The sequence below is a fragment of the Sceloporus occidentalis genome, unplaced genomic scaffold (genome assembly GCF_023333645.1).
Source record: "Sceloporus occidentalis isolate IW3139 unplaced genomic scaffold, rSceOcc1.0.p SCAF_3, whole genome shotgun sequence".
NCBI classification, from domain to species: domain Eukaryota; kingdom Metazoa; phylum Chordata; class Lepidosauria; order Squamata; family Phrynosomatidae; genus Sceloporus; species Sceloporus occidentalis.
Window position 1 is genome coordinate 28317523 of NW_028316983.1, and position 16800 is coordinate 28334322.

General features: G+C 39.7%; 1 protein-coding gene across 5 annotated transcripts in view; it reads right to left on the minus strand.

Moving 5' to 3' along the window:
• The window catches only part of NCOA3 (nuclear receptor coactivator 3), a 186067-nt gene extending 169903 nt beyond the window's left edge, over window positions 1-16164 (minus strand). For all 5 annotated transcript variants that reach the window (XM_089513877.1, XM_089513879.1, XM_089513880.1 and 2 more), the window contains exon 1: window positions 16079-16164. The gene's annotated coding sequence lies outside the window, so the exon portion shown is untranslated. The remainder of the gene's footprint in view (window positions 1-16078) is intronic.
• Between the last annotated feature and the right edge of the window lie 636 nt (window positions 16165-16800).

The window sequence follows — 16800 nt, forward strand, 5'->3', positions numbered from 1 at the left end:
CATCATCATCAGTATAAATACCTCTCAGAACTAATTGCTGGAGAGGATAACGTAGAAAAAGAAGATAATTGGGAATTGGTAACTAAATATTGGTTAGAAAAGTTAGAAAAAGACTGAAATGTGAAGAGAAGAAAAATTCACACATTACTAAAGATAACAGACAATGGGAAGACATTGAATGAGTTAATAGAATATAATTTAGTTGGAAAAATTAATTTCGGTTGAAAAAGGGGAGAGAGGGGTAAAATGAAAATGTAACTGATAGGTATGTATATGTAGTAAGTAGATAATATAAAGTGTAGGAAACGGAAATGTAAGAAAGATATGTGCTATATATATCTCTGTGTTGTTTTAAGCTCAATAAAAATTTTGGGGAAAAAGGGGAAAAAAGAACTAATGGCTGGAGAGGGCGAGTGGGAGGATCCTGTTGCAATTAAATCTTCTTTATGGACTTGCCAAGTGATCTAGTTGGCCACTGTGATAACACAATGGTAAAACAGACAGGTTTTTGGTCTGATCTGATCAATTTTCTTATGATTGCATATAATATAACAGAAGTGGAAATCATGTGACCCTCTGGATATTGTTGGAGAGCAACTCTTAGCATCCCTCACCATTACCACTGCTGGCTAAGACTGCTGGGAGCTACAGCCTAATAACCTTTGAAAAGTTTAATGGTTCCTCCCCTTCCCCTTCCCCCCCCCCACACACACAATGCAACAAAAGCTGACTACAACTTTTAGGTGGTTAGAACATTAGTACACCCCCTCAAAAATCCACCTATTTGAGTAAAATTGTCAATTTGGTAAAGTAAAACCAAGGGCCCAATAGTTACAGAAAATATCATGTATCAGTACTGACTAATGCCAGAAGGACAGACATGATTTGAGCTCTTTTTATGCTGATGGCATCAGCTTTGGAATAATCTGGACAAAGACTCAAACCACATCCCCATCCTTATTTTATGGAAGCATTTACTCACCTTTCATGACTTAATATGCCGCCTGAGGAACCTGTGTATATTTTAATTCTCTCTGGTTTCTCTTCAGATCGTATAATTCTCTCTCATTAATATCCCATATACTTCTACCTCCCCTTCTCATTTCACTGCTTCCTAATATGCATCAAAATAAATTTAGTGATGTATTCTATGACTGCAGTAGCAAAAATAAGCTGGGTTTTTCAAACAGCTTAAAGCACTGGCACTGTTGCCAGGTGACCTTGGTATCCTCAGCTACAGTTAATGCATTCCAGAAGCACAAGATACACATTGCAATCCAAGTATTTTTGCAGCCACAACAATGTATTCTATATTTTAAAGATAGCACTTGAGATTCTGATAAAGGTAAGCACATCTTTCAGAAGCATTACCCTATAATTTCTCATTATTCATTGACTATGGTACACATCAGGTTACATTTTGCTAATATAACACCCAACATGTTGGTTGCTTGCTCTTCCACACAGCTACATTGCCTAATATAGTAAATCTATTTTAAGCTGTTAATCAGAGTAGCCTTTTAAAGACTACAACTGAACGAGAATTGCTGAGAATTAAACAAATAACTCCACAACATTTTATTATGCTATTTTGAAACAGTTCCTCTCTTTGAAACAATAGATACATGAGGGACCCAAATAAAGAACACTCAGCTGAAATCCTATGCACATTTACCTGGAAATAAGAACCGATGCAAACAGACATACTTCAAAATAAAAGCTACATTAGATATACGATGAACCCAAATGATTCAAACTGAAGTTTCCCATACCTAACATTTTGTTTCTCAGCACCCAACCAAAAGTCTAGTTATCTGCTATAACCCTTCTGCTGTATCTCCTTAGCCATTAATAAAGTGAGCCCTTGGTATCTGCTGGGGTCTGGTTCCAGGACTCCCCATGGATACCATAATGTGTGGATGCTTAAGGCCCATTACAGTACATACAATGGTGCAGTAAAATGACATTCCTTACATAAACTGTTGAACAACTCAAAGGTTTGTTTGTTTTTTAAATACAGTCCAACCCCTATATCTGTGGGAGATTCATTTTGATGGTTACTGCAGATATGCAGAAACCGTGGTTAACAGTGAACAGCAGAAGTTGACGCAAGAGAACCTTCACATGCCTAGAGAGACCTTGTTTTTTCAAGACACGGGTAAGTGAAACTGCAGTGATCAATTCTACGAATACAGGGAGGGATTGGGCTGTATTTTCAAGCCATGGTTGGTTGAATCTGTGGGTGCAGCACCCATGGATACAGAGGGCCAACTATATTCAGTAACATACTGCACTTGAACATGAAGTCTCCATAAAGCCAAAATAATCAACAGCTGGTAATCTAACAGGTTCATCTGAAGACATATGGCAGTTACCCATGGTACTTCCCTCCCCCTTTTCGGTAACATTATGAGTCTAGAAACAAATCTATTAGTCCAAGCTCAAGCTCCTCCTGCCCCAACAAATGACCTCCCAAGCCACTGAAGTCTAATCCCCATCCTTCTGATAACAGACTACTAAAGGCTGATTCAAACAAAGCATATCATGGGTATCCATGGTCGGCATATAACTTATTGATGGATGGGCAATAAACAGCATTCAAATCACATGGTATAAATTCTTCCCAATTCACAAACCCTAAATACTAGACAAAATCCATCTATAAAATGGGAAACCTAAACAATTTTGCTTAAACAGATTCACTCATCTATCCACAAGTAGGGTTAGGATTCATTCATATTTACTGTGGGAATCCAATACCCTCACCAAGACATCCTAAAGTGATACTATCACAAATGTAAACAGTTAATTATTAGACCTTTCTGTACAGAAAAGTAGAGATTGCAGTTTTAGCAGGATCTGGACACTGCTAAAAGAACATTAAGCATAAGCATGCTCATAAATTACCATGCCCATCCATGACTTGAGAGGAAGAACCCATGATCGATAGATATATTTACCTATATCTGCCGTGTATGTTTGCTTGGCAACTGAGCAAAGAACATGCTCTAATGCAAATGCCCTAATAAAGCAAAGACAGTTCAGAATGAATATTGAACTGGTCACTTAGTAGGAATAATTACAACAGACTCCTAATAAGCAAGTACATAAACAACAAGACTTAAGTAAAATTTAAATGTTTCTCTTTTTAGACTCTAGAAAAATCCATGCAGTTAACTATGCCTTCTTGTTCGGAAAAACTTCCCATTTAGCAAGTAAGGGTTTTTCCTGTCCTCCTCTGTTAGACTATTGTTAGGCTTCTTTCTTTTCTTCACATTTCTGAAGAGTGGACTTTACAGTTTTCCTAAACACTAAATGAATATATCCCATCACTTCAGAAATCCCCTTGCTTCAGAGCCATAACAGAAAAGACCCTGTTTCAACCTACGGATGAAACACAGCAATTTGGGTTGAGTACCTAAGACAGCATGGGCAACATGTCTTGAATAACATGTCTTGTTACAAAGAGGTTTGTTTAACTGTAACTGTGGTTCTTCGAATCTTCATTTGTAAACTCATACCTACTGGATCACCTGCCCAGTGCACTCCTTAAAAGTTAAATAGCTGAACAATCATTTTTATGGTAGTCCTATTCATTCCAACGCATCTATATATAAACAGTGTTGTAGATTGCTCCCTCAGTTCCTAAATTCTTTATCCTTAGTTTTTTATCGTCTTAAATTTAAATCAATTTTCCTCACATAGCACATTTCATATGTCTTGGACTATAACTTCAAGCAGCCACTGCCAGCATGGCAAATCATCTGTAAGGTGGCAGCTCTAACACAATGACATCAGAAGGGCACTATATTGAAGAAGCATGGTTTAAATGTTTGCATTTCTGTTAGTCCATTTATGATAAGGCTTGTGGTTTTTTATTGCTTACAGAAAGCTGGGCTTTTAATAAAACTCTAGGATATATAAACTCTCTTTGGCTGCTGTTTTGGTACTGTCATTTGAAGCAATGTTAGAATGAATAGTAATTCTGAAGAAATCAAAGGTTAAAAGCAATTTATCTGTCTCTAGGATCCATATGTCTGTATTTACAGATGATTATGATATGCCTGAGAGATGGGTTCCACTTCATAATACAGTCAGCCCACGGTGTACGTGGGCTTCCCTTACGTGGTTTTCAGCTTACGCTGAAGCTGCACTACAATTAAATGAATGGCGTGGGCACCACATGTATGCACCCCATTGTTTTCAATGGGGTGTGAGCATATGCACTTTTCCCCTTAAGGGGGGAGAGGCGGAACGGATCCCCCGGGTAAGGGAGGGGCTGACTGTATTATTAGTCAGTTTGGGGATAACTGTTGGAATATTAATCATAGAAATTTCAGAAATACACTCGTCCCTCAATATTCACAGACTTGCCATTCACGTTTTTGACCATTCACAAATTGCAAGTTCTTCCTCCCCTCCCCTCCTTCCCCCCAGCACCAAGGCCGCGAGAGCCTGTAATCCATGCCAGCTGCATGGGAACTTGTTTTCCCAGAAGACTTGAATATGTGTGAAATTTCAGATTCAGAGGGGAGGCAGGAACATATCCCCCGCAAATCTGGAGGGAGCACTGTATGTGCTTATAAACACATGTGCACGACAATACCACTTTTTAAAAAAAGCTTTAAAGTTGGGGAAGAGCATTTTTTTATTAATTTATTTTTTATCTTGCACAGGATTCAAGGTTGCTCTCAACCACTTAAGATAGGTGCATGGTGGGGGGGCTATTAATAAGAAAGTTAAGAGGATTAAACCACAGTTTTATTTGTCCCCCAATACCTAAAACACATATGGGTTAATATCATGTGCACTTGTTTGGGGAACAGCAGCCATATGACAGTCTTGTTCATCCCTCTGGCTTTGGCTAGGACATATGCTTTCAATTATGATATGATTTAGAGCCACAGGTAGGGGCAAGCCAACATGCCTCTGATTATATCCTCTTCCAAGCTTACATTTATATGACCTTCTTTCCTCCCCTCCCAAATTGGAGCTCCTAGAAAGGGTCTGACATGCTTTTTACTTGTCCCTATGGTTCCAACCTTGCTGCTAAAAACAAAAGTAGATTCACACTGATCTCATGCTACACTGATGACAAAATATTAGGTCAGAAATATGCCTAAATATTCCAAATTGTGTCAGATTTCAGAAGTTAGGCAGGGAATGACCTGGTTAATGCTTGGAAGGGAGACTGCCAGGGGATACCAGGTACTATAGCCTATATTCAGAGGAAGGCAATGATCAAGCTCCTTTGAATAAATTCTGTTAAGAAACCCCTACAATGGGGATGCCAGAAACTAGCTTGAAGGCTCAGAACTATTCTTTATCCAAGGGGATATCATAAGTAATAACTATCCCCTGGAAGTTATTATGGTATATTGATGAAATTTTGTCAGTGTCATCATTGATCCCTAAGTACATGATGCTGAGAAAATCAGCTCATTGTGTCATTTATTTTTGTTACAGGTTGTGACTAAAGTGTAAGATGGAGAAGACTGAGCCTCACAGCATGATAAATTTCCTGTATTTGAAGGGTAATAATGCCCCGCCAAATTTATGATCAGATGATGATAGCTTATGGAAATGATTGCCCATCTTATGACACTATTGTGAGGTGGAAAAGGAATTTCCAAACTGGTCACATGTCCCTCACAGATAGCCAAAACTTGGAAGACCATCACTTACAGACATTGCAGCCACAGTGAGGAAAGTAGAGTGTTTAATCCTGGAAGACAGACAAGCAACCATCCAAATGATCATGAATGAAACTGGTCTCAGTTATAGTAGTGTGTGGAAAACTATTCATGAGGAACTGCACTCGTCTAAGATGTCTGCACACTAGGTTGCATGTTTGCTAACTCCTTTCCAGAAATAAACATGGTTTGACCCTTCCAGACAGATGTTCATGCTGTTGGAACAGGATGAAGAAGAATTTTTTGGTCATCTGGTAACCATGGATGAATCTTGGATCTATTAGTATGATCCCAAACCATGAGCATGGAGTGGAAGCATGCTCATTCCCCTCCCCCCAAAAAAGCAAAGGTGCAAAAGTCAGCAGGGAAGGTCATGCTCTCAGTTTTTTGGGACTGCCATGGAGTCATTCTCGCAGATTACCTTGCAAAGGGACAAACCATCACTGGCACATACTAGAGCATTCTTTTAGACAAATTACAAGATGCTCTGAAAAAGAAACTTGGTGCATCTCCTAACTGACAAATGTACTAACTCACTCATCTCACGTTGCAGTTAATAAAGCAAGGGCATTTGGCTTTGAGATTTTGCAGCATCCATCTTATTCTCCCAACCTTGTACCAAGTGACTTTTTCTTGTTCCCAGAAATGAAAATCTGTTGCGGGATTGCTGACTTGACAACACAAATGATGTCATTCATGAAGTGGAAGAATGGTTTAAGGTACAATCTGCAGACTTCTACAATAATGGTATTCGGAGGGTCAAGAAACGCTGGGGGGGAAATGTCTAAATCTGGATTGTGACTATGTAGAGAAAGGTTAACAACTACAAATCAAAACAAACTTTCTGTCAAATTTTTTAAAGGTGATAAATTAAAACTTTACAATACCCCCTCGTATATGCCTTCAAGTGGACTGTCAATTCACAGCAGCCCTATGAACTTCATAGGGATTTCTTAGGCAAGGAATACTCAGAAATGGTTTTGCTAGTCCCTTCCTCTGAAATATAGCCTACTGCAACTGGAATTAATTGACAGTCTTCAATCCACATCCTAACCAGAGTTTACTCTACTTAGCTTCCAAGATCAGACATGATCTAGTGACTTTAAGGTCTTTTACCCCATGGGGGTATGGGGGTGGCAACAATTGTTTCAGTAAAGCCTTCCAAAATTTACCCAATCCTTATTACTGTATCTAAAATCTAAACTAGGCGGGACTTCAAATGCCTAAAACAGAACCTTGATTTGGGCTTAGAAGCAGACCAATTGCCAGCGAAATTTTCAGAACAGTCTCTCCAATTGAGAGAATGAAAAAGAAAATCACAGAGTTGGAAGAGATCACAAACCCCATCCAGCCCAACCCTCGGCCATGCAGGAATACAGTCAAAGCACTCCTGTCAGATGGCCATCCAAGCACTGTTCAATACCCTCCAAAAAAAACTCCACGACACTCTGTGGCCACTGTCAAACAGCTCTTACTGTCAGAAAGGTCTTCCTAATGTTGAGGTGGAATCTCTTTTCCTGTAGTTTGGATCCATTGTTCCATGTCCTAATCTGACACCCTTTCAAATATTTAAACATGGTTTTCATGTCACTTCTTAACCTTCTCTTCCCCAGGCTAAACATGTCCAGCTCCTTAAGCTGCTCCTCATAAGGCATAGTTTACAGACTTTTTATCATTTTGGATGCCTACATTTGGACACACTCCAACTTGCCAATATCCTTCTTGAACAGTAGTGCCCAAAAATGGACACAGTATTCCAGGTGAGGCCTGATCATAGCAGAACAGTGTGGTACTATTACTTCCCTTGATCTAGACACTGCACTCTTGTTGATGCAGTCTAGAATTGCACTGGCTTTTCTAGTTGCCACATTCACACTGCTGACTCATGTTCAGCTTATGACCTACTGAAACCCCTGATCCCTTTCACATACATGTACTGTTGTCAAGCTACTGTAGGTGTCACCCATTCTATATCGGTGCATTTCATTTTTTTCTGCCTAAGCATAGTACCTTATATTTCTCCCTGTTGAAATTTGTTTTATTAGCTTTGGCCCAGCTCTCAAATCTGTTCAGGTTACTTTGAATTCTGATTCTGTTCTCTGGGGTATTAGCTGCCCCTCCTAATTTGGTGTCATCTGCAAATTTGATAAGTATGTCCTCTGTTCCATCATCCAAGTCAATTAAAAGCCTAAAAACAGTTAAGGGCACCTTCATACACAACACATTACAGTACACATTAAAATGTTGTTCTTGTCCAACATTAGTTGCAGCTAATTTCCCCATCTAAATTGATAAAAATCACTCCACGCCACAACAAACCTTCTCTGAGCACTTCTACTTTTGAGATGCTCCATGCATCAGTGTTGGATTTGATCACTATACTAAAGGATGCTACTTTATTTGTATACTCAATAAGCTTTATTTTTAATTATGGGTAAATCTCCCACATAAGGCAGCCCAGTGGGAAAATAGACTCAGTATTAAAGCAATCATTTTGTTTCCTTTTGAAATGATATAGATATTCAGAAATGTAGATTGAGTGCCCCCAGGAGTCACATAATTTGAGATGTTTACTTAAGTTTTAGCAAAACGTTCTCATCATTTTTATTGCTTTCTTAAACCAGGATTGATTAAGGAAACTTATTCAGGGGTACCCATGTTGACCATATAGCAAAATACAATAACACCCCAAATCCACCAAACACCAATACCTTTATCGGACCAACTACAATGCATAAAACACATGATGCAAGCTTTCAAAGCTCTACTGGCTTCTTCATCAGGCAAAGGGGTTAAACATCATAGAGGAGAAAAAAATACGACAATGTTAGGCACAAGCCTGCATTTTGTCAAGAGACTGTTGGTATTTTTCTGAGCTGAGATGGTGCAGAGGGTTATCTATGCAGGCAGACTCTTCCTCTTTTTGGCCATGTTGTTCTGGGAACAAAGCATTCCAAAGACTAGGGATAAAATTTAAATCCCCTTACCAATACAAAACGGTACTTCCTCTGAGATCCAGTATGTCTTTGTCCCTTTTGAGATCACAACCCCCTTTGTTAGGCAGAAAACACTGGATCAAGAGAAGCCTCCATGCTTTTGCATAAGGAAAAAAATAGGTGCTGTTTCAGTAGAACATGCCAGATATAGTCCTCATTTAAAAAGAAGTTTTATCCTTGTTGGAGGTAGAAATCTCAAAAAGTAAAGTCCCAGTCCATTGGCCCCCTCCTTAGGATTCCCCTGTTGCAGCAAAAACATGCTATCTTCACATTCAGGAAATATATTCAAAGTTAGCCATATACCAAAGTACAATAACATCCAAAATCCACAAAACTAGAGCTTCAAAAGCTTGCATCGTGTATTTTGTCCATTTTGGCTAGCCCAATAAAGATATCACTATTTTGTGGAATTTGGATGTTATTGTACAAGAATGATTCAGTTTTCTTTAAAGTTCTAGCTGGAATTCCAAAGCTTTCAATATAAAACAGAAGTGCTGTAAAAAGAAATGGCAAGTTACTTGATTTCAGAATTTGAAAGCAGCAATCCTGCTTACATCTATTAATGCTTGTCTGTAATAATATTTACCTCCCATGAAGTCCGAGTTGAAAATTATTAATATTATCAAGTGAATCCATATCCACTTATATAAGATTAATGGCATCGCCACTTCCAACCATCTGCTTCAAGAAATACCACTTATGGGTCTTTTCAGTGTTGTTCATAGTCAAAGGGGATAGCTTCAAGACAAATCAATTTACAACTTTCAGCAAAACAGAACAAATTTAAGTCTATACAACAGACAGTGTAGGAGCATCTCCTTTTACCAATACAGCTAGTAGTGTGATTATAAATGACCAGTAATAATTTTGTTTTAAGATAATTTCTAGTTCCCCTGTGTTTTCAAGTTTAAACAAAATATAAAGTGAAACTTGACTGAAACCCGTAGATCCCACTGAACACAGCAATAACAACAGCAGCTTCACTGATATACAGTACTGCTTCATATCGCCTAAGCTGTCTCTAAGCAGTTTACAACTGTAAACTAATTGCCCTCAACAAGCTGGGTACTCATTTTAACGACCTCAGAAGGATGCAAGCCTGAGTCAAGCCTGAGCCCTTGGCTGGTATTGAACTTGCACCTTATGGTTTGTGAGCGAGTGGCTGCTATACAGGCATTTAACCAATGAGCCACCAGGGCTCATACGTAGCAGGACTTACTTGCAAGTAAACATGCCTAAGATTATGTGGTACATTATACATAACTGTAAGATGAAGCACTACCCAATTAGTTTCTGCAACTAAGGCCCAAAACACACTACAGAAATAATCCAGTTTGAGAAACTTTTAACTGCCCTTGCAAAATGCTAGGGGATTCTGGGAACTGTAATTCTGTGAGACATTTAGCCTTCTCTGTCAAAGAGCTCTGGTGCCACAATAAACTACAATTCCCAGAATACCCTAGCACTGAGCCAAGGCAGTCAAAGCAGTCTCAAACTGGATTGTTTCTGTAGTGTGTTTTGGACCCATGCAAGCCTTTATTACTTAGTTCTCAGATTAAGCCAAAATGTTGCATGAACACTGCAAATAATAACCACCAACTCCTTACTAATATACAGTATCAAACAGGTTCAATGAAGAACTAGGATGGACATGATTGGTCCCTATATTCAACTGATGCCCCAGTTGAATATAGGGACCAGTCATTTTAAAATGAGTAACGCAAACCTACTTCTCTTAACATCTGCATTGTTGTTGGGTGCTTTCAAATTGTTTCAAACTTATTACAACTCTAAAGCAAACCTATCATGGGAGGGCTTTCTCAGCAAGATTTGTTCAGAGGGTGTTCGCCTTCCTCAGAGGCTGAAAGAGAGTGATTTGCTCGAGGTCATGCAGTGGGTTTCTATAGTTGGAGCAACGATTTGAACCCTAGTCTTCAGAAACCTAATGTAATACCCAAACCAGTATACCATGTTAGTTCATACCATCTACGTTAACATGCTATATATCAAGAAGACATTCAGTTGCCTGTCCCAGCTTCCAGATCTATGACAGGCAAATAAAAGATCTTAGACTTGCTGAGAAACATCCCTCCTGAAATGAACTTGAAGCAAATTAGACTGCCCAGCTGAGCACCACGTGGTGGCCTTACTAACACAGAGAAAGTTCCCAAATCACAAGATTTTAAACAGCTGCTGAGCATCTTTTCTCAAAACTGTTCTCTATTCAACCCAGCAGCTTCAATCTGTAACTTCCAAGTGGGAGTTGCAGTTCATTGTTTTAGGCTGGTAACCACTGACTTAGAACGTGATACCCCTACAGCCAATCCAACTCATGTTTAATCAGAAGTCCCAATACACTGTGCATAGAGGAATGCATAGAGGAATGTAGCCCTGGCTAAATATGTTGAGAAAAGGGCAAATTAATATTGTCAAATAGTATTAGCTGTTCCTTTTCCTTGTGTGCCTCTTACAGATTTAAATGCATTTAATTATATGTCTTTTTTGTTTGTAGAGGGTACTGTTATTTTATTTTTACTATATTAAAAGAATAAACTATAGTATTTCCAAATGATTGGAAAATCTTTGATATTTCAGACCATAAAATGTACAGTTCTTCGTTTTTCCTTGGTGCAATTTTTAAAAGCCATTTTGCACACACACCCATTTTAGCTGGGTTTTTAATTCTAATTGAGCATCCCCCAAATGCATAAATATCTCCATTTGAGAGGCTAAGGTTCATAGCTAACTGTCATTTTTTAAGCATTCCTTCCATCACAAAAGAAAAACGTACTATAGCTTAAACCTCACATACTGAAATTAAATGCTTGACATGCGAAGAATAATATTTTCTTTTTGTATCTTGAGCAATCGTAACAGCATGTCTGAACCAGCATTGTGAAGACAATGAAAAAAATAAGATCTTCGATTAATGCTCATATTGCTCATTTATATGCAAGACCAGAAGCAACCTCCAGTGTCAGACTAGTGTCCGATATCATTTTAGACACAGTAACAGAGTTCATGTTACATACAATGTCTTCTTTTTATCAATTATCTTAGTGTTTTCCTCACCTCTAAACCTACATAATGCTAAGTGAGATTCCCCCCACACACACACATTTTTATACATGATCTAAGTTGCTACAGTCTGTACAGTATAAGAATACTGCTTTTTATTCTATTGTGTCCAGGCTTTCCTCTTCTGGTCTGCATTTTGGTTCAGTTATCACTATGTGTCTTACAAACGACACACAACACAAATCAACATGCAATTACTGTATAACTTCCAAGTTAAACATATACAATACAAGCTTTACTTAAATTTTATCAATTAAGTAGAGGTTAAATATTTAAAACTTGTACACCAAGACTGTCTATACATAGGAAATTTAGCACCAGTTCTTCTTGCACCAGTTACTGAACATTTTCTGTATTGAAAACCATGGCTCCTTAATCTACAGCATTAAGTCCTCTCTTCCACTGCCCTTATTAGCTACAGTTATTAACATAAACATTCTTCTTTGTATAAAACAGAAAAGGTAATCTGTCATGACCATTTGCAGAGAAACAACACTAAAATGTATTTTTCAGGTGACTGCAGCCCACATCTATCTGTTTGGCATTCACTATTCCAAGTCCTATTATCAAGCACTTCAAAAAGATACGCCTTCCAAGATCTAACAGCCATTACCATATTTCAATGAGGTTTTGCCATTTAAAGTACTCAGACAAACCACAGACCTTGTCTACATCATGTTAAGTGAGGAAAATACCTATGCAGCACAGACCAGGCATGGCTCTTTTTTAATAACAGCGATAGTTATTATTATAACAAACCCACATTGATGTGACAAGCACTCAAGATAACAATATTTGCTATACCTCTGTATTCAAGATACCTTCCTCCACTCATTTTCAGAAAGCATTTATACAGAGAAACAATTGCTTTTTGGCATACTGTTTCTATTAAAATATCACAGCTTAGCAGTGTGGTATAGTGGTTTAAGTGTTGGACTCTGGACACCAGGGTTTGAATCCTCACTTAGCCATGGGCAAGACACACATTCTCAGCCTCTTGGGAAGGCAAAGGCAAACCTCCTGTGAACAAATCTTGCCAAAAAAACCCATGATAGGTTTCAGGTTGCAGTAAGTCAGAAACGACTTGAAGGCACACACACCACACACACACACACACACACACTGTTTCTATTAAAATATCGCAGCTTAGCTTAAATTAAAGACAAAAACAAGACTGAAAACAAACATTTTTTTCCTGAGAAACTTGGCAAGACAAAGAGACACACTTGAACCGCAGCCAGCAAAAGAAGCAAAGCAAAACTTTGCTGCTTCTGCACTGCAGAAATAATCCAGTTTGATGCCACTTTAACTGCCATGGCTCAATGCTATGGAATTCTGGGAATTGGTTATGGGAACTACAATTCCCAGAATTCCATAGCACTCACTGAGCCACAGCAGCTGAAGTGGTGGCAAACCCGATTATTTAAGGGAGTCAAACACTCAAGATAACAAAATTTGCTATATATCTCTGTACTGAAGACTCCTTCTTTCATTCGTTTTCAGACAGTATTTACACAAAAGCTCTGGTGCCACAACCAACTACAATTGCCAGAACTCCATGGCATTGAGCCATGGGCAGTTAAAGTGGTGTCAAACCAGATTATTTCTGCAGCGTGGAGGCAGCCACAAACACACACACACACTTGAAACCTGAAATAAATGAATAAATCCAAGGTGGGTTGGGTTTGTGAAGTTGCTTGCAGCCAGCCCCCTGAGCTCCCCAAGGCTTCTTCCTAACACCCATCGTCCCCACCCCATAGGCTTACCAGTTGTTACCCTGTTAACAAGCTCACTACCAAACCTAGTCCCCAGGCTCTCGCCAAGGCAGAAGCAGAAAACACAAGGAGGCGGACAGAGATGAAGCCAGGCATCCTCCTCCCCAGCCCTGGAAAAGTTATCCAAGAGGAGGGCAAAAAGAAAATCAGGGGAGGTTGGTAATGTCCTCCATTTTTCTTGAAAGTCCTCCAATTGGCTGTGTCTTGTCCTCCTTTGTGGTGAGGACATCTGATCACCCTGCACCAGACCCAAGGCTCCTCTGTGTTTGTGAGTCTGGATCCAAATACTCCCCCAATAAGTAATTTGGGCAAGTGATGAATAAATGTAGCCAGACTCTGAGATGAAGCAGCAGCAAGGTAACCAGATGTTCTCCTTTTCCAGGACATGTCCTATATTTTAACCTTCTGTCCAGGAGGAATTCCAAAATGTCCTGCATTTTGGGCATAAATAAGCAGCATGAATTCTCATTTATATTACCGTAAGTGTTTTTGGCTTTTATTCTGACACGTGCCCCCATTTTTCCTTGAATGTCCTCCATTTGCCAGAACTTTGTCCTCCTTTGTGTTGTGTGCCTCCAAGTCCCTTTTTGACTTATGGCGATCCTAAGGCAAACCTCCTAACGTAGGGTTTCCTTGGCAAGTGTCTTCGGAGTGGGTTCGCCATGACTATCATCTGAGGCTGAGAGAGCGTGACTTGCCATATTTTATTACAGTTACTGTTATGTTGTAATTATTACGTTGATTTGGTTTATGGAAGGAGACAGTGGGATTTATTTTATTGTGCTGTATGGGTTTTATTGATGTAAGCCACCTCGATCTTGTTGGAGGTGGGGTAGAAATAAATGATTATTTTATTATCGAACCCTGGTCTCCGGAGTCATAGTCCAACACATTCAAAACCACACTCTCCCACAATGTCTTCTTGCCCCTCATCTCACCCCTTTGCAACCCAGATACATACATCCACAGGAATTGATACAGAGAAAATAAAAGCAAGATGGATAACTCCCAAACCTTTCAGAACAGCTCCCCCCCCCCCCGCTCCATTCCTTCCAGGAGCTTCATGGCAGAAGGGCAACCAGAGGTCCTCCTTTTCCAGGACATGTCCTACAATCCAACCCTCTGTCCAGGAGAGGATTTCAAAACGTCCTCCATTCTGAGCGCCACTAAGCGGCACAAATTTACATTTGTTTATATGTAAATTGTTTTAAACATATTTATATAATGAATTACATTTATTTCTGTGAGTGTAAATTTTGCATGAATTTACATTTATTTATATGTAAATTATTTTCACATATATTTGTTTATAGTATATAAATAATATAATATTATTTATGTACTGTATGGATTTTACTGTTGTAAGCCGCTTCGATCTTATTGGAGAGGCAGGGTAGAAATAAATATCATCATCATCATCATCTACACATACACACACACTTTTACATTCATTCCCATGAGTGTTTCCACAGCTTGTATTTTACAATGTCCTCTCGTTTTCTTCCTGGAACGTCCTCCATTTTGCCTGGCGGTCCTCCTTTGAGGTGAGGACAAGGGGTCACCCTGCCATGGGAAAGAAGACCCTTACCCCAAAAACACACATGAAGGGGAAAGAAGACACCCTCCATTTAATAATAAAAAGGGGGGTGCCATGATTAAACCCTTTCCTCTTCCTCCACACCTCCACAAAACCTGAAAAGTGTGTGTGTTGGTTTGTTTGTGTTTGAAAGACTCCTCATGCTTTCTCCTTGCAGCCTGCCCTGAGTTCGACTCCTACCACAAACCCTCAACCCGAAGGCGCCCCCTCCTGGAACAAAAAAGCATAACCGCATTGTATTGTATTGTGTGTGTGTGATTTGTTTAAATTTGTAACCCATTTTGTGTCCCAATATATTTATTTATAATACACACACAAACACACACACATTTATTTATATAATAAATTACATTTATTTCCATGAGTGTTTGTTTTCTGTTTTTGTTTTCGGTGGGCGCAGAGTAACGAAGGATTATTGTTTAGGTATTTCATCTAAAGCATGTATGTATATTATGTATTGGTTTATGTAACTTTGTAAACCGCCTTGACCCTTTGGAAAAGGCAGTATAAATAACATTTATTTTATTATTATTATCATTATTATTAAATTGCATATTGGTTTATGTAACTTTGTAAACCGCCTTGACCCTTTCGAAAAGGCGGTGTGTGTGTGTGTGTGTGTGTGTGTGTGTATCTCCTCCTGCTCAGCCATGGAAAGGATGACCTTGGGCGAAGTCACACTCTCTCAGCCTCAGAGTGGCACCAAAAGGAAACCCCACAAACTCTGGTGAAAACATGGCAATACAAACCCCATCAGAGGGTTTTCCTGAAAGTGGGAATACGGCTGGAAAGCGCGCAGCCACAACCGCAAAGAGCATTAATAACGACAGCAAGCGGCTCCTGAGGCTGGCTCCCCTCGAAGGGGTGGCTCTTTGGGGACACGAAGCGGGTCTCCTGGCCCCCTTCCCTCCTTTCCCCCTCGCCCTCCGCCGGACTCACCCAGCGCGCCTCTCTTCTCCCTTCCTTTCACGCTCAGCTCGCCGCCGCCATTTTGATCGCTCGATTTAAAATAGGAACCAGCCTCCTCTCAGGAGGAGCAGCAGCTGCCAGCTAGAGCGAGGCGCGCGGCATGCCGGGACTTGTAGTCTCTTAGCGCCGCCCCCTCTAGGGACGCGGCATCTCTGTGAACTCCAAAGGCTCGACCCACGCCTGAGGCCCCGCCCCCTCTTTCTCTCCGGTCCCGCAAAGCCCCTTGGGAATTGTGGTCTCTCTGCAATTGGCTTCATTTTATTTTCCCAAAAGGGAATCTTCTTTGCAGCAGCTTTGAGACTCTAAGGCGGCTTCCCGCAGGGAGAGAGGGGCTTCCAGATGATCCGAGGCTCAATAGTGCTTTGTCTGACTGAGGTCCAAAAACACACTGCAGAAATAATCCAGTTTGAGGCCAAATTGTAAATAAACCATATGAAATTAACTGAAATATATATATGTGTGTGTGTATTGAGACATTCCCAGGATTCCCTAGCATTGGCCCATTCAAGAAAAATGTAACACATTCCTAAATAAAAACTAAAAACACTACTAATATTAATAATTAATATTAACAATTTATTTATATATATAGAATCATAGAACTGTAGAGTTGGAAGAGACTGCAAGGGCCATGATCCAGCCCAACCCCATTCTGCCATGCAGGAACTCTCAATCAAAATCTGCTTAAAGAC